This window comes from Coturnix japonica, unplaced genomic scaffold, assembly GCF_054131305.1.
Source record: "Coturnix japonica strain WE unplaced genomic scaffold, WE-NBRP24 Scf039, whole genome shotgun sequence".
NCBI classification, from domain to species: domain Eukaryota; kingdom Metazoa; phylum Chordata; class Aves; order Galliformes; family Phasianidae; genus Coturnix; species Coturnix japonica.
In genome coordinates, this window is record NW_028188942.1 from 4,970,993 (window position 1) to 4,998,231 (window position 27,239).

Genomic DNA, 27,239 nt, shown 5'->3' on the forward strand with positions numbered 1-27,239 from the left:
GAGTTTCTATGGGTGGCTATGGGAGCTCTATGGGGCACAATGGGTTGCCTACGGGGCTCTATGGGATGTCTATGGGGCTCTATGGCGCGGCTATATGTCCTTATGTGTTGTCTATGTGGCACTATGTTGTGCTATGGGGTGCTGTGAGGCACTATGGGGTGCTATGGGGCTCTATGGAGCAGTATAGGGTGTCTATGGGTCCCTATGGGGTGCAATGGGGCGCTGTGGGGCACAAGGGAGTGTCTATGAGGCTCCATGGGCTGCTATGGGGCACTATGGAGTAGCTATGGGGTGCTACGTGGTCTCTTTGTGCCCCTATGGAGCGCTATGGGTCACTATGTGGTGTCTATGGGGCTCTATGGGGTGGCTATGCGGTGCTGTAGGGTGGCTATGGGGTGCTTTGGGGTATCCTTGGGTTCCTATGGGGCGCTATGGGTGACTATGGGGTGCTATGGTTTGCTATGGGGTTCTATGCGGAAGAATGTGGTCTCTATGGGGCGCTATGGGGTCCCTATGGGGCTCTATGGGGAGTCTATGGGGTGTCTTTGGGGATCTATTGGTTGTCTGTGGGGCTCTATGGGGTCTGCATGGGGTCTGTATGGGGTTCAGTGGGTCTCTATTGGGCTCTATGGGGTGTCTACAGGCACTATGGGGCGATATGGGGTGTCTATTTGGTTCAATTGGGCTCTATGGTGTGGCTGTAGGGCCTTATGTGGTGTCTATGGGGCACTGTGGGCTGCTATGGGGTGCTGTGGGGAAATATGGGGTGTCTATGGGGCTCTATGGAGCAGTATGCTGTGTCTATGGGTCCCTATGGGGTGGAATGGGGTGCTGTGGGGCACAATGGAGTGTCTATGAGGCTCCATGGGCTGCTATGGGGCACTATGGAGTAGCTATGGGGTGCTATGTGGTCTCTTTGGGCCCCTATGTGTCACTATGGGGCTCTATGGGGTATCTTTGTGTTCCTATGGGGCGCTATGGGTGACTATGGGGTCGCTATGGGTTTCTTTGAGGCACTATGGGTCTCAATGGGGTCTCTATGGGTCTCAATTTATCCTTATGGCTCCCAATGACTGTCTATGGGTCTCTATGTGTCCCTATGGGTCCCAGTGTCTCTCTATGTGTCCCTATGTGTCCCAGTGTCTCTCTATGGGTCCCAATGTCTTCCTCTGGATCTCTATGGGTCCCTATGGGTCCCAGTGTCTCTCTATGTCCCCCTGTCTAGGTGGTAACTATACAGATGGTAACAAAGATGGTAACAAATGTACAGAGGTTCTAAGCGAGAGAGAAACTCACCAGTGGTGATGCCTTCGCTGAGGAAGCTGGGGCGGTCTTCACTGCAGAGCGATGTCCAAGAGATGCTGCCTCACAGAATCACAGAATTCTCAAGGTTGGAAAAGGGCTGCCAGCTTTTGTAGGAGAATAGCATGGGAGACAGTTGTGAAGGCTTTGCTGAAGTCCAAGTAGAGCACATCAACAGCCTTTCTTTCCTTCATCCATCAGATGGGTCACAGGATCGTAGAAGGAGATCAGATTGGTCAAGCAGGAGCTGCCCTTCACGAACCCATGCTGGCTAGGTCTGATCTCCTGCTCATCCCACACCTGCCGCATCTGTCATCTCCCTCAAGACAATTCGTTCCATTCCCTTCCCTGGCACCGAGGTCAGGCTAACAGGCCTGGAGTTGCCCGGATCCTCCTGACAACCTTGCTTGGAAATGGGAGTCACGTTGGCAAGCCTCCAGTCTTCTGGGACCTCACCCGGTAACAGGGAGCTCGGAAAGATAATGGAAAGCGGCTCGAGTGAGGGTCAGCCCTTAAATGAGGTCTCAGAGGAGGTGGAGTCGAGCTCCAGCCCTCCCGGGAGCACAGCTCCATTACTCTCACCTGTGCTCCCGCAGCTGACCCCACACTTGCCTCAGCTGATTAATCAGAGGTTCAGGCTGTGATTACCAATCTCCCACACAGCCCCTGTGGGTCCCAATGTTTCCCTATGGATCTCTGGGTGTCCCTATAGGACTCTATGGGGTTATTATGCCTCTAAATGGGTCCCTATATGTCTCTATGTCTCTCTATGGGGTCCCTATGTGTCCCAATGTCCCCACTATGGTTTGCTATGTGCCTCTATGGGGTCTCTATGGGGTCTTTTATGGGTAACTATCGTCCCAAATGTATTCCTAAGGGTATCTATGGGTTTCATTAGGTCCCTATGTGCCTCTATGGGGTCTCTTATGGGTCTCAACGAAGTCCCTATGTGTCTCTATGGGTCTCACTGTCCACCACTGTAATCCATGTGGTCCCTATGTGTCCCAATATCCCCATATGGGTCCCAGTGTCTCCCTATGGGTCACTATGTGTCCCTATGTGTCCCAATGTCCCCCCTATGGGTTGCTATGTGCCTCAATGGGCTCTCTTATGGATAGCTCTGGGCCCAAATGTCTCCCTGTGGGTATCTATGGGTTACATTAGGTCCCTATGTGCCTCTATGGGGTCTCTTATGGGTCTCAGCGGGTTCCCTATGTGTCTCTATGGGTCTCACTGTCCCCCACTGTAATCCATGGGGTCCTTATGTGTCCCATTGTCCCCCTATGGGATCCAGTGTCTCCTCATGGGTCACGGTGTGTCCCTATGTGTCCCTATGTCCCCCCTATGGGTTGCTATGTTCCTCTATGGGGTCTCTTATGGGTCTCAGCAGGGTCCCTATGTGTCTCGATGGATCTGACTGTCCCCCACTTTAATCCATGGGGTCACTATGTGTCCCAATGTCCCCCTATGGGTCCCAGTGTCTCCCTATGTGTACCTATGTGTGCCAATGTCCCCCTATGGGTCACTATGTGTCCCAATGTCCCCCCTATGGGTTGCTATGTGCTTGTATGTGGTTTCTTATGGGTATCTCTGGGCCCAAATATCTTCCTATAGCTATCTATGGGTTTCAATGTGGTCCCTATGTGCCTCTATGGGGTCTCTTATGGGTCTCAGCGGGGTTTCTATGTGTCTCTATGGGTCTGGCTGTCCCCCACTGTAGTCCAAGGGGTCCCTATGTGTCCCAATGTCCCCATATGGGTCCCAGTGTCTCCCTATGGGTCAGAATGTTTCCCTACGTGTCCCAATGTCCCCCCTATGGGTTGCTATGTGCCTCTATGGGGTCTCTGTGGGGTCTCTTATGGATATCTCTGGGCCCAAATGTCTTCCTACAAGTATCTATGAGTTTCAATGTGGTCCCTAGGTGCCTCTATGGGGTCTCTTATGGGTCTCAGCGGGGTCCTTATGTATCTCTATGGGTCTCACTGTCCCCCACTGTAATTCATTGGGTCCCTATGTGTCCCAATGTCCCCCTATGGGTCCCAGTGTCTTCCTACGGGTCACAATGTGTACCTATGTGTCCCAATGTCCCCCCTATGGGTTGCTATGTGCCCCTATGGGGTCTCTATGGGGTCTCTTATGGTTATCTCTGGGCCCAAATGTCTTCCTTTGGGTATCTGTAAGTTTCAAAGTCGTCCTATGTGTCCCTATGGGACTTAATGGCTCCTAATGTGTCCCTATGAGTCTATATGTGGTCTCACTGTCCCAGTGGGTCTCTATGTGTTCCTATGTGTCTATATGGAGTCTCTATCTGGTTTCTATGGGTCTTGGTGTCCCTCTATGTGTCACTTTGTGCCTCAATGGGGTCTCCATGGGTTTCTACGGGGTCTCTATGTCTCTCTTTGGGTCCCTATTGGTCCCAATAGGTCCCTATGAGTCTCTATGATGTCTCCCTTTGTCCCCATATGGGTCCCAGTGTGACCCACATGTGCCCACAGCAGCTCCTGCCCCATAGACCTGACCCACATGTTCCCCACAGCAGCTCCTGCCCCATAGATCTGACCCACAGCATCTCCTGCCACATAGATCTGACCCAAATCAGCCCCACAGCATCTCCTTCCCCATAGATCTGACCCACATGTGCCCCACAGCAGCTCCAAACTCATAGATCTGACTCACATCAGTCCAACAGCAGATTTTGCACCATAGATATGTCCCTCATATTCCCCACAGCAACTCCTGCCCCATAGATCTGACCTACATCATCCCCTCTGCAGCTCCTGCCCCATAGGTCTGACCCACATGTGCCCCACAGCAGCTCCTGCCATATAGATCTAACCACCATCAGCCCCAAAGCAGCTCCTGCCCCATAGATCTGACCCAAGTCAGCCCCACAGCAGCTCCTGCCTTATAGATATGACCCCCATCAGCCCCACAACAGCTTCTACCCCATAGATCTGACCCACATGTGCTCCACTGCAGCTCCAGTCCCGTAGATCTGACCCACAGCAGCCCATGCCCCATAGATCTGACCCTCATCAGCAACACAGCAGCTCCTGACCCATACATCTGACCCAAATCTGCCCCACACCATCTCCTGCCCCATAGATCTAACTCACATGTGCCCCGCAGCAGCTCCTGCCCATAGATCTGACCCACAGCAGCTCCTGCCCTATAGATCTGATTCAAATCTGCCCCACAGCAGCTCCTGCTCCATAGATCTGACCCACATGTGCCCCAGAGCAGCTCTGCCCCATAGATCTGACCCACATCAGCCCCACAGCAGATTTTGCCCCATAGAACTGGCCCACATCAGCCACAGCAGCTCCTGACCTATAGATCTGACCCACATCTGACCCACAGCATCTCCTGCCCCATAGATCTGACCCACATCTGCCACACAGCAGCCTTTGCCCCATAGATCTGACCCACATCTGCCCCACAGCATCTCCTGCCCCATAGATCTGACCCACATCTGCTCCACAGCATCTCCTGCCCCATAGATCTGACCCCCATCTGCCCCACAGCAGCTCCTGCCTCATACATCTGACTCACAGCATCTCCTGCCCCATAGAACTGGCCCACATCAGCCACAGCAGCTCCTGACCTATAGATCTGACCCACATCTGCTCCACAGCATCTCCTGCCCCATAGATCTGTCCCCCATCTGCCCCACAGCAGCTCCTGCCTCATACATCTGACTCACAGCATCTCCTGCCCAATAGAACTGGCCCACATCAGCCACAGCAGCTCCTGACCTATAGATCTGACCCACATCTGACCCACAGCAGCTCCTGCCCCATAGATCTGACCCCCATCTGCCACACAGCAGCCTTTACCCCATAGATCTGACCCACATCTGCCACACAGCAGCCTTTGCCCCATAGATCTGACCCACATCTGCCCCACAGCATCTCCTGCCCCATAGATCTGACCCACAGCAGCTCCTGCCCCATAGATCTGACCCACATCTGACCCACAGCAGCTCCTGCCCCATACATCTTACCCAGATCTGCCCCACAGCAGCTCCTATCCAAAGATCTGACCCACATCATCTCGACAGCAGCTCCTGCCCCATAGATCTGACCCACATGTGCCCCACAGCAGCTCCTAACACATAGATCTGACCCACATGTGCCCCAGAGCTGCTCCTGCCACATAGATCTGACCCAAATCAGCCCCACAGCATCTCCTGCCCCATAGATCTGACCCACATGTGCCCCACAGCAGCTCCAAACTCATAGATCTGACTCACATCAGTCCAACAGCAGATTTTGCACCATAGATATGTCCCTCATATTCCCCACAGCAACTCCTGCCCCATAGATCTGACCTACATCATCCCCTCTGCAGCTCCTGCCCCATAGGTCTGACCCACATGTGCCCCACAGCAGCTCCTGCCATATAGATCTAACCACCATCAGCCCCAAAGCAGCTCCTGCCCCATAGATCTGACCCAAGTCAGCCCCACAGCAGCTCCTGCCTTATAGATATGACCCCCATCAGCCCCACAACAGCTTCTACCCCATAGATCTGACCCACATGTGCTCCACTGCAGCTCCAGTCCCGTAGATCTGACCCACAGCAGCCCATGCCCCATAGATCTGACCCTCATCAGCAACACAGCAGCTCCTGACCCATACATCTGACCCAAATCTGCCCCACACCATCTCCTGCCCCATAGATCTAACTCACATGTGCCCCGCAGCAGCTCCTGCCCATAGATCTGACCCACAGCAGCTCCTGCCCTATAGATCTGATTCAAATCTGCCCCACAGCAGCTCCTGCTCCATAGATCTGACCCACATGTGCCCCAGAGCAGCTCTGCCCCATAGATCTGACCCACATCAGCCCCACAGCAGATTTTGCCCCATAGAACTGGCCCACATCAGCCACAGCAGCTCCTGACCTATAGATCTGACCCACATCTGACCCACAGCATCTCCTGCCCCATAGATCTGACCCACATCTGCCACACAGCAGCCTTTGCCCCATAGATCTGACCCACATCTGCCCCACAGCATCTCCTGCCCCATAGATCTGACCCACATCTGCTCCACAGCATCTCCTGCCCCATAGATCTGACCCCCATCTGCCCCACAGCAGCTCCTGCCTCATACATCTGACTCACAGCATCTCCTGCCCCATAGAACTGGCCCACATCAGCCACAGCAGCTCCTGACCTATAGATCTGACCCACATCTGCTCCACAGCATCTCCTGCCCCATAGATCTGTCCCCCATCTGCCCCACAGCAGCTCCTGCCTCATACATCTGACTCACAGCATCTCCTGCCCAATAGAACTGGCCCACATCAGCCACAGCAGCTCCTGACCTATAGATCTGACCCACATCTGACCCACAGCAGCTCCTGCCCCATAGATCTGACCCCCATCTGCCACACAGCAGCCTTTACCCCATAGATCTGACCCACATCTGCCACACAGCAGCCTTTGCCCCATAGATCTGACCCACATCTGCCCCACAGCATCTCCTGCCCCATAGATCTGACCCACAGCAGCTCCTGCCCCATAGATCTGACCCACATCTGCAACACAGCAGCTCCTGCCCCATACATCTTACCCAGATCTGCCCCACAGCAGCTCCTATCCAAAGATCTGACCCACATCATCTCGACAGCAGCTCCTGCCCCATAGATCTGACCCACATGTGCCCCACAGCAGCTCCTAACACATAGATCTGACCCACATGTGCCCCAGAGCTGCTCCTGCCACATAGATCTGAACCACAGCAGCTCCTGTCTCATAGATCTTACCCACATCAGCCCCACAGCAGATTTTGTCCCATAGTTATGTCCCACATCTGCCCAACAGCAACTCCTGCCCCATAGATCTGACCCACATGCGCCCCACAGCAGCTCCTGCCCCATAGGTCTGACCCACATGCGCCTCACAGCAGCTCCTGCCCCATAGATCTAACCACCATCAGCCCCAAAGCAGCTCCTGCCCCATAGATTTGACCCACATCTGCCACACAGCAGCCTTTGCCCCATAGATCTGACCCACATCTGCCCCACAGCATCTCCTGCCCCATAGATCTGACCCACATCTGCCCCACAGCAGCTCCTGCCCCTTACATCTTACCCAGATCTGCACCACAGCAGCTCCTACCCAAAGATCTGACCCACATCATCTCGACAGCAGCTCCTGCCCCATAGATCTGACCCACATCTGCCACACAGCAGCTCCTAACACATAGATCTGACCCACATGTGCCCCAGAGCTGCTCCTGCCCCATAGATCTGAACCACAGCAGCTCCTGTCTCATAGATCTTACCCACATCAGCCCAACAGCAGATTTTGCCCCATAGTTAAGTCCCACATCTGCCCAAGAGCAGCTCCTGCCCCATAGATTTGACCCACATCAGCCACACAGCATCTCCCGCCCCATAGATGTGACCCACATCTGCACCACAGCAGCTCCTCCCCATAGATCTAACACCCATCAGCCTCACAGCAGCTCCTGCCCCATAGATATGCCCTACATCTGCCCCACATCAGCTCCTGCAACATAGATCTGACCCACATCTGCAACACAGCAGCTCCTGCTCCATAAATCTGACCAACATCAGGCCCACATTTGTTCCTGCCCCATAGATCTGACCCACAGCAGCCCCTGCCTCATAGATCTGACCCACAAGTGCCCCACAGCAGCTCCAGCCCAATAGACCTGACCCACATCTGCCCCAAAGCATCTCCTGCCCCATAGATCTTTCCTACATCAGCCCCACAGCACCTCCGGCCCAATAGATCTGACCCACATGTGCCCCACAGCAGCTCCTGCCCCATAGATCTGACCCACATAAACCCCACGGAAGCTTCTGACCCACATGTGCCCCACAGCAGCTCCTGCCCCATAGATCTGACCCACGTAAACCCCACAGAAGCTCCTGCCCCATAGATCTTACCCACATCTGCACCACAGCAGTTCCTGCCCCATAGATCTGACCCCCATCAGACCCACAGCAGCTCCTGCCCGAAAGATCTGACACACATCATATGCAAAACAGCTGCTGCCCAATAGATCTGACCCACAGCAGCTACTGCCCCATAGATCGGACCCAAATCTGCCCCACTGCTGCTCCTGCCGCAAAGATCTGACCCACATCTGCGCCACAACAGCTCCTGCCCCATAGATCTGACCCACATCAGCCCCACAGCAGATCCTCCCCAAAGATCTGACACACATCTGCCCCACTGCTGCTCCTACACCACAGATCTGACCTACATCATCTCCACAGCAGCTCCTGCCCATAGATCTGACCTGCATCAGCCACACAGCATCTCCTGCCCCACAGATCTGACCCACATCAGACCCAGAGCATCTCCTGCCACATAGATCTGACCAACATTTTCCCCAAAGCAGCACCTAAACCATAGATCTGACCCACATGTGCCTCACAGCTGCTCCTGCCCCATAGATCTGAACCACAGCAGTTCCTGCCCCATAGATCAGACCCAAATCTTCCCTACATCAGCTCCTGCCCATAGATCTGACCCATATCAGCCCCACAGCAGATTTTGCCCCATAGATATGTGCCACGTCTGCCCCACAGCAGCTCCTGCCCCATAGATCTGACCCACATCAGCCCCACAGGAGATCCTGCCCCATAGATCTGACCCACATCAGCCCCACAGCAGATTTTGCCCCATAGATATGTGCCACGTCTGCCCCACAGCAGCTCCTGCCCCATAGATCTTACCCAGATCTGCTCCACAGCAGCTGCTGCCCCAAAGATCTGACCAACATCAGCCCCACAGCAGCTCCTGCCCATAGATCTGACCCACATCTGCCCCACAGCAGCTCCTGCCCCATAGATCTGACCCACATCTGCTCCACAGCATCTCCTGCCCCATAGATGTGACCCCCATCTGCCCCACAGCATCTCCTGCGCCATAGAACTGGCCCACATCAGCCACAGCAGCTCCTGACCTATAGATCTTACCCACATCTGACCCACAGCAGCTCCTGCCCCATAGATCTGACCCACAGCAGCTCCTGCCTCATACATCTGACTCACAGCATCTCCTGCCCCATAGAACTGGCCCACATCAGCCACAGCATCTCCTGCCCCATAGATCTGACCCACATCTGACCCACAGCAGCTCCTGCCCCATAGATCTGACCCACATCTGCCACAAAGCAGCCTTTGCCCCATAGATCTGACCCACATCTGCCCCACAGCATCTCCTGCCCCATAGATCTGACCCACATCTGCCCCACAGCAGCTCCTGCCTCATACATCTTACCCAGATCTGCCCCACAGCAGCTCCTACCCAAAGATCTGACCCACATCATCTCGACAGCAGCTCCTGCCCCATAGAACTGACCCACATGTGCCCCACAGCAGCTCCCGCCCCATAGATGTGACCCACATCTGCACCACAGCAGCTCCTCCCCATAGATCTAACACCCATCAGCCTCACAGCAGCTCCTGCCCCATAGATCTGACCCACATCTGCCCCACAGCAGCTCCTGCCCCATGGACCCTACCAACATGTGCAGCACAGCAGCTCCTGCCCATAGATCTGACCCACATCTGCCCCACAGCAGCTCCTGCCCCATAGATCTGACCCACATCTGCTCCACAGCATCTCCTGCCCCATAGATCTGACCCCCATCTGCCCCACAGCAGCTCCTGCCTCATACATCTGACTCATAGCATCTCCTGCCCCATAGAACTGGCCCACATCAGCCACAGCAGCTCCTGACCTATAGATCTGACCCACATCTGACCCACAGCAGCTCCTGCCCCATAGATCTGACCCACATCTGCCACACAGCAGCCTTTGCCCCATAGATCTGACCTACATCATCCCCACAGCATCTCCTGCCCCATAGATCTGACCCACATCAGACCCAGAGCATCTCCTGCCACATAGATCTGACCCACATTTTCCCCAAAGCAGCACCTAAACCATAGATCTGACCCACATGTGCCTCACAGCTGCTCCTGCCCCATAAATCTGAACCACAGCAGTTCCTGCCCCATAGATCAGACCCAAATCTGCCACAAAGCAGCCTTTGCCCCATAGATCTGACCCACATCTGCCCCACAGCATCTCCTGCCCCATAGATCTGACCCACATCTGCCCCACAGCAGCTCCTGCCCCATACATCTTACCCAGATCTGCCCCACAGCAGCTCCTACCCAAAGATCTGACCCACATAATCTCGACAGCAGCTCCTGCCCCATAGATCTGACCCACATGTGCCCCACAGCAGCTCCTAACACATAGATCTGACCCACATGTGCCCCAGAGCTGCTCCTGCCCCATAGATCTGAACCACAGCAGCTCCTGTCTCATAGATCTTACCCACATCAGCCCCACAGCAGATTTTGCCCCATAGTTATGTCCCACATCTGCCCAACAGCAGCTCCTGCCCCATAGATTTGACCCACATCAGCCACACAGCATCTCCCGCCCCATAGATGTGACCCACATCTGGACCACAGCAGCTCCTCCCCATAGATATGCCCTACATCTGCCCCACATCAGCTCCTGCAACATAGATCTGACCCACATCTGCGCCACAACAGCTCCTGCCCCATAGATCTGACCCACATCAGACCCACAGCAGATCCTCCCCAAAGATCTGACACACATCTGCCCCACTGCTGCTCCTACACCACAGATCTGACCTACATCATCTCCACTGCAGCTCCTGCCCATAGATCTGACCCGCATCAGCCACACAGCAGCTCCTGCCCCATAGACCTGACACACATCAGCCCCACAGCAGCTCCTGCCTCATAGATCTGACTCACAGCATCTCATGCCCCATAGATCTGACCCACATCAGACCCAGAGCATCTCCTGCCACATAGATCTGACCCACATTTTCCCCAAAGCAGCACCTAAACCATAGATCTGACCCACATGTGCCTCACAGCTGCTCCTGCCCCATAGATCAGACCCAAATCTTCCCTACATCAGCTCCTGCCCATAGATCTGACCCACATCAGCCCCACAGCAGCTCCTACCCCATAGATCTGACCCACATCAGCCCCACAGCAGATTTTGCCCCATAGATATGTGCCACGTCTGCCCCACAGCAGCTCCTGCGACATAGATCTTACCCAGATCTGCTCCACAGCAGCTGCTGCCTGAAAGATCTGACCAACATCAGCCCCACAGCAGCTCCTGCCCCATAGATCTGACCCACATCTGCCCCACAGCAGCTCCTGCCCCATAGACCCTACCAACATGTGCAGCACAGCAGCTCCTGCCCATAGATCTAACCCACATCTGCTCCACAGCATCTCCTGCTCCATAGATCTGACCCCCATCTGCCCCACAGCAGCTCCTGCCTCATACATCTGACTCACAGCATCTCCTGCCCCATAGATCTGACCCACATCTGACCCACAGCAACTCCTGCCCCATAGATCTGACCCACATCTGCCACACAGCAGCCTTTGCCCCATATATCTGACCCACATCTGCCCCACAGCATCTCCTGCCCCATAGATCTGACCCACATCTGCCCCACAGCAGCTCCTGCCCCATAGATCTGACCCACATCTGACCCACAGCAGCTCCTGCCCCATACATCTTACCCAGATCTGCCCCACAGCAGCTCCTACCCAAAGATCTGACCCACATCATCTCGACAGCAGCTCCTGCCCCATAGAACTGACCCACATGTGCCCCACAGCAGCTCCTGCCTCATAGATCTGACCCACATGTGCCCCAGAGCTGCTCCTGCCACATAGATCTGAACCACAGCAGCTCCTGTCTCATAGATCTTACCCACATCAGCCCCACAGCAGATTTTGCCCCATAGTTATGTCCCACATCTGCCCAACAGCAACTCCTGCCCCATAGATCTGACCCACATGCGCCCCACAGCAGCTCCTGCCCCATAGGTCTGACCCACATGCGCCTCACAGCAGCTCCTGCCCCATAGATCTAACCACCATCAGCCCCAAAGCAGCTCCTGCCCCATAGATTTGACCCACATCAGCCACACAGCATCTCCCGCCCCATAGATGTGACCCACATCTGCACCACAGCAGCTCCTCCCCATAGATCTAACACCCATCAGCCTCACAGCAGCTCCTGCCCCATAGATATGCCCTACATCTGCCCCACATCAGCTCCTGCAACATAGATCTGACCCACATCTGCAACACAGCAGCTCCTGCTCCATAAATCTGACCAACATCAGGCCCACATTTGTTCCTGCCCCATAGATCTGACCCACAGCAGCCCCTGCCTCATAGATCTGACCCACAAGTGCCCCACAGCAGCTCCAGCCCAATAGACCTGACCCACATCTGCCCCAAAGCATCTCCTGCCCCATAGATCTTTCCTACATCAGCCCCACAGCACCTCCGGCCCAATAGATCTGACCCACATGTGCCCCACAGCAGCTCCTGCCCCATAGATCTGCCCCACATCAACCATGTTGATAAACATGAAAACATACAACATGGGTTGTATCAACCATGTAATCCATGGTGTCCCTATGTGTCCCAATGTCACCCTATGGGTCCCAGTGTCTCCCTATGGGTCACTATGTGTCCCTATGTGTCCCAATGTCCCCCCTATGGGTTGTTATGTGCCTCTATGGGTTCTCTATGGGGCTCTATGGGGTGCCTATGGAGCTCTATGGGGCGTTCTGAGGTTTCTATGGGGTGTCTATGGAACGCTATAGTGTGTCTATTTGGTAAATTAGTTTCTATGGGTGGCTATGGGAGCTCTATGGGGCACAATGGGTTGCCTACGGGGCTCTATGGGATGTCTGTGGGGCTCTATGGCGCGGCTATATGTCCTTATGTGGTGTCTATGTGGCACTATGTTGTGCTATGGGGTGCTGTGAGGCACTATGGGGTGCTATGGGGCTCTATGGAGCAGTATAGGGTGTCTATGGGTCTCTATGGGGTGCAATGGGGCGCTGTGGGGCACAAGAGAGTGTCTATGAGGCTCCATGGGCTGCTATGGGGCACTGTGGAGTAGCTATGGGATGATTTGGGGGTCTCTTTGTACCCCTATGGGTCACTATGTGGTGTCTATGGGGCTCTATGGGGTGGCTATGCGGTGCTGTAGGGTGGCTATGGGGTGCTTTGGGGTATCCTTGGGTTCCTATGGGGTGCTATGGGTGACTATGGGGTGCTATGGTTTGCTATGGGGCTCTATGCGGAAGAATGGGGTTTCTATGGGGCGCTATGAGGTCCCTATGGGGCTCTATGGGGAGTCTATGGGGTGTCTTTGGGGATCTATGGGTTGTCTGTGGGGCTCTATGGGGTCTGCATGGGGTCTGTATGGGGTTCAGTGAGTTTCTATGGGGCTCTATGGGGTGTCTACAGGCACTATGGGGCGATATGGGGTGTCTATTTGGTTCAATTGGGCTCTATGGTGTGGCTGTAGGGCCTTATGTGGTGTCTATGGGGCACTGTGGGCTGCTATGGGGTGCTGTGGGGAAATATGGGGTGTCTATGGGGCTCTATGGAGCAGTATGCTGTGTCTATGGGTCCCTATGGGGTGCAATGGGGTGCTGTGGGGCACAATGGAGTGTCTATGAGGCTCCATGGGCTGCTATGGGGCACTATGGAGTAGCTATGGGGTGCTATGGGGTCTCTTTGGGCCCCTATGGGTCACTATGGGGTGTCTATGGGGCTCTATGGGGTATCTTTGTGTTCCTATGGGGCGCTATGGGTGACTATGGGGTCGCTATGGGTTTCTTTGAGGCACTATGGGTCTCAATGGGGTCTCTATGGGTCTCAATTTATCCTTATGGCTCCCAATGACTGTCTATGGGTCTCTATGTGTCCCTATGGGTCCCAGTGTCTCTCTATGTGTCCCTATGGGTCCCAGTGTCTCTCTATGGGTCCCAATGTCTTCCTCTGGATCTCTATGGGTCCCTATGGGTCCCAGTGTCTCTCTATGTCCCCCTGTCTAGGTGGTAACTATAGAGATGGTAACAAAGATGGTAACAAATGTACAGAGGTTCTAAGCGAGAGAGAAACTCACCAGTGGTGATGCCTTCGCTGAGGAAGCTGGGGCGGTCTTCACTGCAGAGCGATGTCCAAGAGATGCTGCCTCACAGAATCACAGAATTCTCAAGGTTGGAAAAGGGCTGCCAGCTTTTGTAGGAGAATAGCATGGGAGACAGTTGTGAAGGCTTTGCTGAAGTCCAAGTAGAGCACATCAACAGCCTTTCTTTCTTTCCTTCATCCATCAGATGGGTCACAGGATCGTAGAAGGAGATCAGATTGGTCAAGCAGGAGCTGCCCTTCACGAACCCATGCTGGCTAGGTCTGATCTCCTGCTCATCCCACACCTGCCGCATCTGTCATCTCCCTCAAGACAATTCGTTCCATTCCCTTCCCTGGCACCGAGGTCAGGCTAACAGGCCTGGAGTTGCCCGGATCCTCCTGACAACCTTGCTTGGAAATGGGAGTCACGTTGGCAAGCCTCCAGTCTTCTGGGACCTCACCCGGTAACAGGGAGCTCGGAAAGATAATGGAAAGCGGCTCGAGTGAGGGTCAGCCCTTAAATGAGGTCTCAGAGGAGGTGGAGTCGAGCTCCAGCCCTCCCGGGAGCACAGCTCCATTACTCTCACCTGTGCTCCCGCAGCTGACCCCACACTTGCCTCAGCTGATTAATCAGAGGTTCAGGCTGTGATTACCAATCTCCCATACAGCCCCTATGGGTCCCAATGTTTCCCTATGGGTCTCTAGCTGTCCCTATAGGACTCTATGGGGTTATTATGCCTCTAAATGGGTCCCTATGTGACCCTATGTCTCTCTATGGGGTCCCAATGTGTCCCACTGTCCCCCTATGGATCTCTATGTATCCATACAGGTCCCAGTGACTCCCTTTGGGTCACTAATGAGTCACTATGTGTCCCAACGTCTCCCCTATGGGTTGCTATGTGCCTCTGTGGGGTATCTTATGGGTATCTCTGGACCCAAATGTATTCCTATGGGTACCTATGGGTTTCAATGTGGTCCCTATGTGTCTCTATGGGGTCTCTTATGGGTCTCAGCAGTGTCCCTATGTGTTTCTATGGGTCTCACTGTCCCCCACTGTAATCCATGGGATCCCTATGTGTCCCAATGTCCCCCTATGGGTCACTATGTGTCCCTATGTGTCCCAATGTCCCCCCTCTGGGTAGCTATGTGCCACTATGGGGTCTCTATGGGGTCTCATGGATATCTCTGGGCCCAAATGTCTTCCTATGGGTATCTATGGGTTTCAGTGCAGTCCCTATGTGCCTCTATGGGGTCTCTTATGGGTCTCAGCGAGGTCCCTATGTGTCTCTATGGGTCTCACTGTCCCCCACTGAAATCCATGGGGTCCCTATGTGTCCCAATGTCCCCCTATTGGTCCCAGTGTCAGCCTATGGGTCACAATGTGTCCCTGTGTGTCCCAATGTCCCTCCTATGTGTTGCTAAGTGTCTCCATGGGGTCACTTATGAGTATCTCTGGGCCAAAATATCTACCTATTGGTATCCATAGGTTACATTACGTCCCTATGTGCCTCTATGGGGTCTCTTAAGGGTTACAGCGGAGTTCCTATGTGTCTCTATGGGTCTCACTGTCCCCCACTATGTTCCATGGGGTCCCTATGTGTCCCAATATACCCCTATGGGTCCCAGTGTCTCCCTATGGGTCACTATGTGTTCCTAAGTGCCGAATGTCCCCCCTATGTGTACCAATGGCCCCCTTTGGGGTTTCTATGGGGACTCTTATTGGTATCTCTGGGCCCAAATGTCTTCCTATGGTTATCTATGGGTTTCAATGAGGTCCCTATGTGCCTCTAAGGGGTCTCTTATGGGTATCAGTGGAGCCCCTATGTGTCTCTACGGGTCTCACTGTTCGACACTGTAATCCATGGGTTCCCTCTGTGTCGCAATGTCCACACTATGGGTTGCTATGTACCTCTATGGGGTCTCTATGTGGTCTCTTATGGGTATCTCTGGGCCCAAATGTCTTCCAATGGGTATCTATGGGTTTCAATGTGGTCCCTATGTGCCTCTATGGGTCTCACTGTCCCCCACTGTAATCCATGGGATCCCTATGTGTCCCAATGTCCTCCTATGGGTCCCAGTGTCTCCCTATGGGTCACTATGTGTCCCTATGTGTCCCAATATCCCCCCTATGGGTAGCTATGTGCCTCTATGGGGTCTCTTATTTGTATCTATGGGCCTAAATGTCCTCCTATGGGTATCTATGGGTTTCAATGTGGTCCCTATGTGCCTCTATGGGGCCTCTTATGGGTCTCAGCAGAGTCTCTATGTGTCTACGGGTATCACTGTCCCCCACTGTAATCCATGGTGTCCCTATATGTCCCAATGTCCCCCTATGGGTTGCTATGTGCCTCTATGGTTTCTCTATGGGGCTCTATGGGGTGCCTATGGAGCTCTATGGGGTTCTATGGGGCGTTCTGAGGTTTCTATGGGCTGTCTATGGAACGCTATGGTGTGTCTGTGGCAAAAAGAGTTTCTATGGGTGGCTATGGGAGCTCTATGGGGCACAATGGGTTGCCTACGGGGCTCTATGGGATGTCTATGGGGCTCTATGGCGCGGCTATATGTCCTTATGTGGTGTCTATGGGGCACTATGGGCTGCTATGGGGTGCTGTGGGGAACTATGCGGTGTCTATGGGGCTCTATGGAGCAGTATGCTGTGTCTATGGGTCCCTATGGGGTGCAATGGGGTGCTGGGGGGCACAAGGGAGTGTCTATGAGGCTCCATGGGCTGCTATGGGGCACTATGGAGTAGCTATGGGGTGCTATGGGGTCCCTTTGGGCCCCTATGGGTCACTATGGGTCACTATGTGGTGTCTATGGGGCTCTATGGGGTGGCTATGCAGTGCTGTAGGGTGGCTATGGGGTGCTTTGGGGTATCCTTGGGTTCCTATGGGGCGCTATGGGTGACTATGGGGTGCTATGGTTTGCTATGGGGCTCTATGCGGAAGAATGGGGTCTCTATGGGGCGCTATGAGGTCCCTATGGGGCTCTATGGGGAGTCTATGGGGTGTCTTTGGGGATCTATGGGTTGTCTGTGGGACTCTATGGGGTCTGCACGGGGTCTGTATGGGGTTCAGTGGGTCTCTATGGGGCTCTATGGGGTGTCTACAGGCACTATGGGGCGATATGGGGTGTCTATGTGGTTCAAATGGGCTCTATGGTGTGGCTGTAGGGCCTTATGTGGTGTCTATGGGGCACTGTGGGCTGCTATGGGGTGCTGTGGGGAACTATGGGGTGTCTATGGGGCTCTATGGAGCAGTATGCTGTGTCTATGGGTCCCTATGGGGTGCAATGGGGTGCTGTGGGGCACGATGGAGTGTCTATGAGGCTCCATGGGCTGCTATGGGGCACTATGGAGTAGCTATGGGGTGCTATGGGGTCTCTTTGGGCCCCTATGTGTCACTATGTGGTGTCTATGGTGCTCTATGGGGTGGCTATGCGGTGCTGTAGGGTGGCTATGGGGTGCTTTGGGGTATCCTTGGGTTCCTATGGGGCGCTATGGGTGACTATGTGGTGCTATGGTTTGCTATGGGGCTCTATGCGGAAGAATGGGGTCTCTATGGGGCGCTATGAGGTCCCTATGGGGCTCTATGGGGAGTCTATGGGGTGTCTTTGGGGATCTATGGGTTGTCTGTGGGGCTCTATGGGGTCTGCATGGGGTCTGTATGGGGTTCAGTGGGTCTCTATGGGGCTCTATGGGGTGTCTACAGGCACTATGGGGCGATATGGGGTGTCTATGTGGTTCAATTGGGCTCTATGGTGTGGCTGTAGGGCCTTATGTGGTGTCTATGGGGCACTGTGGGCTGCTATGGGGTGCTGTGGGGAACTATGGGGTGTCTATGGGGCTCTATGGAGCAGTATGCTGTGTCTATGGGTCCCTATGGGGTGCAATGGGGTGCTGTGGGGCACAATGGAGTGTCTATGAGGCTCCATGGGCTGCTATGGGGCACTATGGAGTAGCTGTGGGGTGCTATGGGGTCTCTTTGGGCCCCTATGGGTCACTATGGGTCACTATGTGGTGTCTATGGGGCTCTATGGGGTGGCTATGCGGTGCTGTAGGGTGGCTATGGAGTGCTTTGGGGTATCCTTGGGTTCCTATGGGGCGCTATGGTTTGCTATGGGGCTCTATGCGGAAGAATGGGGTCTCTATGGTGCGCTATGGGGTCCCTATGGGGCTCTATGGGGAGTCTATGGGGTGTCTTTGGGGATCTATGGGTTGTCTGTGGGGCTCTATGGGGTCTGCATGGGGTCTGTATGGGGTTCAGTGGGTCTCTATGGGGCTCTATGGGGTGTCTACAGGCACTATGGGGCGATATGGGGTGTCTATGTGGTTCAATTGGGCTCTATGGTGTGGCTGTAGGGCCTTATGTGGTGTCTATGGGGCACTGTGGGCTGCTATGGGGTGCTGTGGGGAACTTTGGGTGTCTATGGGGCTCTATGGAGCAGTATGCTGTGTCTATGGGTCCCTATGGGGTGCAATGGGGTGCTGTGGGGCACAATGGAGTGTCTATGAGGCTCCATGGGCTGCTATGGGGCACTATGGAGTAGCTATGGGGTGCTATGGGGTCTCTTTGGGCCCCTATGGGTCACTATGGGGTGTCTATGGGGCTCTATGGGGTATCTTTGTGTTCCTATGGGGCGCTATGGGTGACTATGGGGTCGCTATGGGTTTCTTTGAGGCACTATGGGTCTCAATGGGGTCTCTATGGGTCTCAATTTATCCTTATGGCTCCCAATGACTGTCTATGGGTCTCTATGTGTCCCTATGGGTCCCAGTGTCTCTCTATGTGTCCCTATGGGTCCCAGTGTCTCTCTATGGGTCCCAATGTCTTCCTCTGGATCTCTATGGGTCCCTATGGGTCCCAGTGTCTCTCTATGTCCCCCTGTCTAGGTGGTAACTATAGAGATGGTAACAAAGATGGTAACAAATGTACAGAGGTTCTAAGCGAGAGAGAAACTCACCAGTGGTGATGCCTTCGCTGAGGAAGCTGGGGCGGTCTTCACTGCAGAGCGATGTCCAAGAGATGCTGCCTCACAGAATCACAGAATTCTCAAGGTTGGAAAAGGGCTGCCAGCTTTTGTAGGAGAATAGCATGGGAGACAGTTGTGAAGGCTTTGCTGAAGTCCAAGTAGAGCACATCAACAGCCTTTCTTTCTTTCCTTCATCCATCAGATGGGTCACAGGATCGTAGAAGGAGATCAGATTGGTCAAGCAGGAGCTGCCCTTCACGAACCCATGCTGGCTAGGTCTGATCTCCTGCTCATCCCACACCTGCCGCATCTGTCATCTCCCTCAAGACAATTCGTTCCATTCCCTTCCCTGGCACCGAGGTCAGGCTAACAGGCCTGGAGTTGCCCGGATCCTCCTGACAACCTTGCTTGGAAATGGGAGTCACGTTGGCAAGCCTCCAGTCTTCTGGGACCTCACCCGGTAACAGGGAGCTCGGAAAGATAATGGAAAGCGGCTCGAGTGAGGGTCAGCCCTTAAATGAGGTCTCAGAGGAGGTGGAGTCGAGCTCCAGCCCTCCCGGGAGCACAGCTCCATTACTCTCACCTGTGCTCCCGCAGCTGACCCCACACTTGCCTCAGCTGATTAATCAGAGGTTCAGGCTGTGATTACCAATCTCCCATACAGCCCCTATGGGTCCCAGTGTCTCCCTATGTGTCACTATGTGTTCCTAAGTGCCGAATGTCCCCCCTATGTGTCCCATTGGCCCCCTTTGGGGTTTCTATGGGGACTCTTATGGGTATCTCTGGGCCCAAATGTCTTCCTATGGGTATCTATGTGTTTCAATGCAGTCCCTATGTGCCTCTATGGGGTCTCTTATGGGTATCAGTGGAGCCCCTATGTGTCTCTACGGGTCTCACTGTTCCCCACTGTAATCCATGGTGTCCCTATGTGTCCCAATGTCAACCTATGGGTCCCAGTGTCCCCCTATGGGTCACTATGTGTCCCTATGTGTCCCAATGTCCCCCCTATGGGTTGCTATGTGCCACTATGGGGTCTCTATGGGGTCTCTATGGGGTCTCATGGATATCTCTGGGCCCAAATGTCTTCCTATGGGTATCTATGTGTTTCAATGCAGTCCATATGTGCCTCTATGGGGTCTCTTATGGGTCTCAGCGAGGTCCCTATGTGTCTCTATGGGTCTCACTGTCCCCCACTGAAATCCATGGGGTCCCTCTGTGTCCCAATATCCCCCTATTTGTCCCAGTGTCAGCCTATGTGTCACAATGTGTCCCTATGTGTCCCAATGTCCCTCCTATGTGTTGCTAAGTGCCTCCATGGGGTCTCTTATTCGTATCTCTGGGCCAAAATATCTACCTATTGGTATCCATAGGTTACATTACGTTCCTATGTGCCTCTATGGGGTCTCTTAAGGGTTACAGCGGAGTCCCTATGTGTCTCTATGGGTCTCACTGTCCCCAACTATGTTCCATGGGGTCCCTATGTTTCCCAATATACCCCTATGGGTCCCAGTGTCTCCCTATGGGTCACTATGTGTCCCTATGTGTCCCAATATCCCCCCTATGGGTAGCTATGTGCCTCTATGGGGTCTCTTATTCGTATCTATGGGCTTAAATGTTCTCCTATGGGTATCTATGGGTTTCAGTGTGGTCCCTATGTGCCTCTATGGGGTCTCTTATGGGTCTCAGCAGAGTCTCTGTGTGTCTCTACGGGTATCACTGTCCCCCACTGTAATCCATGGTGTCCCTATGTGTCCCAATGTCACCCTATGGGTCCCAGTGTCTCCCTATGTGTCTCATTGTCCCCCCTATGTGTTGCTATGTGCCTCAATGGGTTCTCTATGTGGGCTCTATGGGGTGCCTATGGAGCTCTATGGGGTTCTATGGGGCTTTCTGAGGTTTCTATGGGGTGTCTATGGAACGCTATGGTGTGTCTATGTGGCAAAATGAGTTTCTATGGGTGGCTATGGGAGCTCTATGGGGCACAATGGGTTGCCTACGGGGCTCTATGGGATGTCTGTGGGGCTCTATGGTGCGGCTATATGTCCTTATGTGGTGTCTATGTGGCACTATGTTGTGCTATGGGGTGCTGTGAGGCACTATGGGGTGCTATGGGGCTCTATGGAGCAGTATAGGGTGTCTATGGGTCCCTATGGGGTGCAATGGGGCGCTGTGGGGCACAAGGGAGTGTCTATGAGGCTCCATGGGCTGCTATGGGTCACTGTGGAGTAGCTATGGGATGATTTTGGGTCTCTTTGTGCCCCTATGGGGCGCTATGTGTCACTATGTGGTGTCTATGGGGCTCTATGGGGTGGCTATGCAATGCTGTAGGGTGGCTATGGGGTGCTTTGGGGTATCCTTGGGTTCCTATGGGGCGCTATGGGTGACTATGGGGTGCTATGGTTTGCTATGGGGCTCTATGCGGAAGAATGGGTTCTCTATGGGGCGCTATGGGGTCCCTATGGGGCTCTATGGGGAGTCTATGGGGTGTCTTTGGGGATCTATGGGTTGTCTGTGGGGCTCTATGGGATCTGCATGGGGTCTGTATGGGGTTCAGTGGGTCTCTATGGGGCTCTATGGGGTGTCTACAGGCACTATGGGGCGATATGGGGTGTCTATGTGGTTCAGTTGGGCTCTATGTTGTGGCTGTATGGCCTTATGTGGTGTCTATGGGGCACTGTGGGCTGCTATGGGGTGCTGTGGGGAACTATGGGGTGTCTATGGGGCTCTATGGAGCAGTATGCTGTGTCTATGGGTCCCTATGGGGTGCAATGGGGTGCTGTGGGGCACAATGGAGTGTCTATGAGGCTCCATGGGCTGCTATGGGGAACTATGGAGTAGCTATGGGGTGCTATGGGGTCTCTTTGGGCCCCTATGGGTCACTATGGGGTGTCTATGGGGCTCCATGGGGTATCTTTGTGTTCCTATGGGGCGCTATGGGTGACTATGGGGTCGCTATGGGTTTCTTTGAGGAAGTGCCAACTCCTGCCCAACGTGTGATATCTCCTGCACCACAAGTTCCAAGACTTGCCCCACAAGTTCCACCTACCATCCCACAAGTGCCACCTCCTGCCCCACATGTGCCACCTCCCGACCCACAAGTGCCACCTCCTGCCGTGCAAGTGCCAGCTCCTGCCCCGAAAGTGCCAGCTCCTGCTCCACATGTGCCACCTCTTGCCCCACAAGTTCCAGCTCCCGCCCCATAAGTGCCACCTCCCTCTCCACAAATTCCACCTCCCGCCCACAAGTGCCACATCGCTCCCCACAAGTGCCACGTCCTGCCCCACTAGTGCCACCTCCCGCCCCAGAAGTGCCAACTCCAGCCCCACAAGTGCAACCTCCCACCCCACAAGTACCAAATCCTGCCCCACAACTTCCACCTCCTGCCCCAGAAGTGCCATCTCCTGCCCCACATGTGTCACCTCCTGCCCCACATCATCCACCTCCAAACCCATAAATGCCACCTCCTGCACAACAAGTGCCATTTCCTGCCCCACAAGTGCCACTTCCCCCCCCACATGTGCCAACTCCTGCCTTACAAGTTTCACCTCCCACCCCACAAATTCCACCTCCCACCCCACAAGTTCCACCTCCTGCCCCAAAAGTGCCAATTCCTGCTTCACAAGTGCCAGCTCATGCTTCACAAATGCCAGCTCATGCCCCACATCATCAACTTCCTGCCCCACAAGTGCCACCTCAAACCCCACAAAGACAGCCTCCTGCCCCACATCATCCACCTCCTCCCCCAAAAGTGACAATACCTTTTCCACAAGTGCCATCTCCCACCCCACAACTTCAACATCCCGCCACACAAGTGCCGACTCCTGGCAACGTGTGCCACATCCTGCCCCACAAGTGCCAGCTCCTGCCCCACATGTTCCACCTACCATCCCACAAATTCCACCTCATGCCCCACAAGTGCCAACTCCCAACCCACAAATGCCAAATCCTGCAATGCAACTTCCACCTCCTGCTCCACAAGTGCCACCTCCTGCCCCACATCGTCCACCTCCCACCCAACAAGTGCCACCACCTGCCCCACAAGTGCCAATTCCTGCCCCACATGTGCCAGCTCATGCTTCACAAGTGCCAGCTCCTGCACTACGTCATCCACTTCCTGCTCGCAAGTGCCACCTCCTGACCGACAAAGACATCCTCCTGCCCCACAAGTGCCAATTCCTGCACCACAAGTGCCAGTTCAAGCCCCACAAGTGCCACATTATTCCACACCACTGCCTCCTCCCCCCCAAATAATCCACCTCCTGCCCCACAAGTGTCACTGACTGACCAACTTCCTCCTCCTGCCCCACAAGTGCCAGCTCCTGCCCCACAAGTGCCAGCTCCTGCCCCACAAGAGCCACTTCCTGCCCCACAAGTACCTCTTCCCTCCCAACAAGTTCCAATTTCCGCCCAACAAGTACCACCTCCTTCTGCACAAGTTCCACCTCCCGCCCCACAAGTTCCACCTCCTGCCCTAAAAGCTCCATTTCCTGCCCCAGAAGTGCCACCTCCCGCCCCACAAGTGCCACCTCCCGCCCTACAACTGCCAAACCCTGCCCCAAAACTTCCACCTCCTGCCCAACAATTTCCAACTCGTGCCCCACAATTGCCACCTCCTGCCACACAAATGCCACCTTCTGCCTCAAAATGCCACCTCCTGCCCAACAACTCCAACCTCCCGCCCCACAAGTACCACCTCCTGCTCCACAAGTTCCACCTCCTGCCCCATAAGTTCCACCTTACGCCCCACAAGTGCCATCTCCTGCCCCAAAAGCTCAATTTTCTGCCCCATCAGTGCCACCTCCCGCACCACAAGTGCCACCTCCTGCCCCATAAGTGCCAATTTCTGCCCCACAAGTGCCACTTCCCGCCTTACAAATGCCACCTCCTGCCCCACAACTTTCACCTCCTGCCCCACAAGTGCCAATTCCTGCCCAACAAGTGCCAGCTCATGCCCCACAAGTGCCACCTCCTACCCCACAAAGACCACCTCCTCCCCCACATCATCCACCTCCTCCCACACAAGTGACAATACCTGTTAGACAAGTTCAACCTCCAGCCCCACAACTTCAACATCCCGCCACACAAGTGCCGACTCCTGGCAACGTGTGCCACATCCTGCCCCACAAGTGTCAACTCCTGCCCCACATCGTCCACCTCCCATCCAACAAGTGCCACCTCCTGCCCCACAAGTGCCAATTCCTGCCCCCCAAGTGCCAGCTCAGGCTCCTCAAGTGCCAGCTCCTGCCCCTCATCATCCACCTCCTGCCCCACAAGTGCCACCTCCTGACCCACAACATCAATCTCCAGCCCCACAAGAGCCGCCTCCTGCCCGACAAGTTACACCTGCTACAAGTTCCACAAGTGCCACCTCCCTGCTCACGAGAGCCACATCCCGCCCCACATGTACCACCTCCTGCATCACAACTTCCACCTCCCGCCCCACATGTACCACCTCCTGCATCACAACTTCCACCTCCCGCCCCACATGTACCACCTCCTGCATCACAACTTCCACCTCCCGCCCCACATGTACCACCTCCTGCATCACAACTTCCACCTCCCGCCCCACATGTACCACCTCCTGCATCACAACTTCCACCTCCCGCCCCACAAATGCCACCTCCTGCCCTACAAGTGCCACCTCAGGCCCCACAAGTGCCCCCTCCCGCTCCACAAGTGCCACGTCCTGCCCCACAAGTGCCACCTCCCGCCCCTCTATGGCCACCTCCTGCCCCACAAGTTACACCTCTTGCCCCACAACGTCGACCCCCGCCCCACATGTGCCACCACCTGACCCACAAGTGCCAACTCCTGCCCCACAAGTGCCATTTCCTGCACCACATTTGTCGCGTCCTGCCCCACAATTGCCGGCTCCTGCCCCACAACTTCAACCTCCAGGCACACAAGTGCCAACTCCTGCCCAACAAGTGCCACCTCCCGCCCCACTACTTCCACGTCACACCCCAAATCTTCTTACCTTCCACCCCACAAGTGCCACCTCCTGCCCCAAACCTTCAACCTACTGCCCCACAACTGCCACTTCCCACCCAGCAATTGCCACAACCCGCCACACAAGTGCCTCATCCCACCCCACAAGTGCCAACCCTTACCCCACAAGTGCTAACTCCTGCCCCACATCATCCACCAACTGCCCGACAAGTGCCACCTCCTGCCCCACAACTTCCATCTCCCACTCCACAAGTGCCACCTACTGCACAACAAATACCATCTCCTGCCCCATAAGTGCCACCTCCTGCCCCACAACCGCTACCTCCTGCCTCATATCATTCACCTCCCGCCCCACAATTTCCACCTCCTGCTCAACTAGTGCCACGTGCTGCCCCACAAGTTCCATTTCCCGCCCCACAAGTGCCATCTCCCGCTCCACAAGTGCCGCCTCCAGCCACACAAGTGCTAAATCGTGCCGCACAACTTCCACCTCCCGCCATAAAAGTGCCACCTCCCGACCCACAAGTGCCTCCTCCTGTCCCACAGTTGTCACCTCCCGCTCCACAAGTTACACCTCACCCCCCACAAGTTCTACCACCCACCCCACAAGTGCCACCTGCAGCCCCAGATGTGTCAAATCCTGCCACACAACTTCCACATCCAGCCCCACAAGTGCCACCTCCCACCCCACAACTTCCACTTCCCGCCCAACAACAGCCTCCTCCTGCCCCACAAGTGCCTCCTCCTGCCACACAAGTGCCACCTCCTGCCCCACAAGTGCCACTTCCTGCCCCACAAGTGCTACCTACTTCCCCACAAGTGCCACCTCCTGCCCCACATCATCCACCTCCTGCCTCACAAATGCCTCCTCCTTACCCACAATTGCCACCTGCCGCCCCACAACTTCCACCTCACGCCCCACAAGTGCCACAACCCGCCCCACAAATCCAACTCCTGCCCCACAAGTGCCACCTCCCGACCCACAAGTTCCACCTCCCGCCCCACAATTTCCACCTCCCGCACCACAAGTGCCACCTCCCGACCCACATGTGCCAACTTCTGCCCCACAAGTGCCAGCTCCTGCCCCTCAAGTGTCACCTCTTCCCCACAAGTTCCACCTTCTGCTCCACAAGTGCCACTTCCTGCCGCACAAGTGATACCTCCAGCCCCACAACTGCCACCACCCGCCCCACAACTTCCACCTCCCGCCTCACAAGTGCAACCTCCAGGCCCACCATTGCCACCTCCTGTTCCACAAGAATTAACTCCTGCCCCACAAGTGCCACCTCCTGCCCTTCAAGAGCCACTTCTTGCCCCACAAGTAACATTTCCTGCCCCACAAGTGCCAACCTCTGCCCAACAAGTGCTATGACCCAGCCCACAAGTGCCAACTCCTGCCCCACTAGTGCCACCTCCCGCCCCACAAGTGCCACCACCCTCCCCACATCTTCAACCTCCTTCCCCAAAACATCCACCTCCCGCCCCACAGCTGTCACCATCTGCCCCACAACTTCCACCTCACGCCCCACAAGTGCCACCTCCCTCCCCACAAGTGCCACAACCCGCCCCACAAATCCAACTGGTGACCCACAAGTTCCACCTCCCGCCCCACAAGTTCCACCTCCCGCCCCACAAGTGCCACCTCCCGACCCACAAGTGCCACCTCCCGACCCACATAATCCACGTCCTGCTCCAAAATTGCCACCTCCTGCCCCACAAGTGCCACCTCCAGCCCCACCAGTTCCACCGCCCGCCCCACAAGTACCACCTCCTGACCCACAAGTGCCACTACGTGACCCACAATTGCCACCTCCCGTCTCACAATTGCAACTCTCGCCCAACAAGTGCCACCTCCTGCCCCACAATTGCCACCACCCCCCCCAACAAGTACAACCTCCTGCCCCACAAGTGCCAACTCTCGCCCCACAATTGCCAATTCTTGCCCCACAACTTCCACCTCCCACCCCATAACTTCCACCTCCCGTCACACAGCTTCCACATCCTGCCACACAAGTGCC

At 55.1% G+C, this 27,239-nt stretch overlaps 1 long non-coding RNA gene across 1 annotated transcript; it reads right to left on the reverse strand.

The window, feature by feature from the left end:
- Positions 1 to 1,276: 1,276 nt before the first annotated feature.
- Positions 1,277 to 19,527, reverse strand: LOC146753297 (uncharacterized). The gene is made up of 3 exons (XR_014940234.1): positions 19,264 to 19,527; positions 14,297 to 14,409; positions 1,277 to 1,409 (listed from the first exon to the last, which is right to left on the reverse strand). It is a non-coding gene; the product is annotated as an uncharacterized LOC146753297 (long non-coding RNA).
- Between the last annotated feature and the right edge of the window lie 7,712 nt (positions 19,528 to 27,239).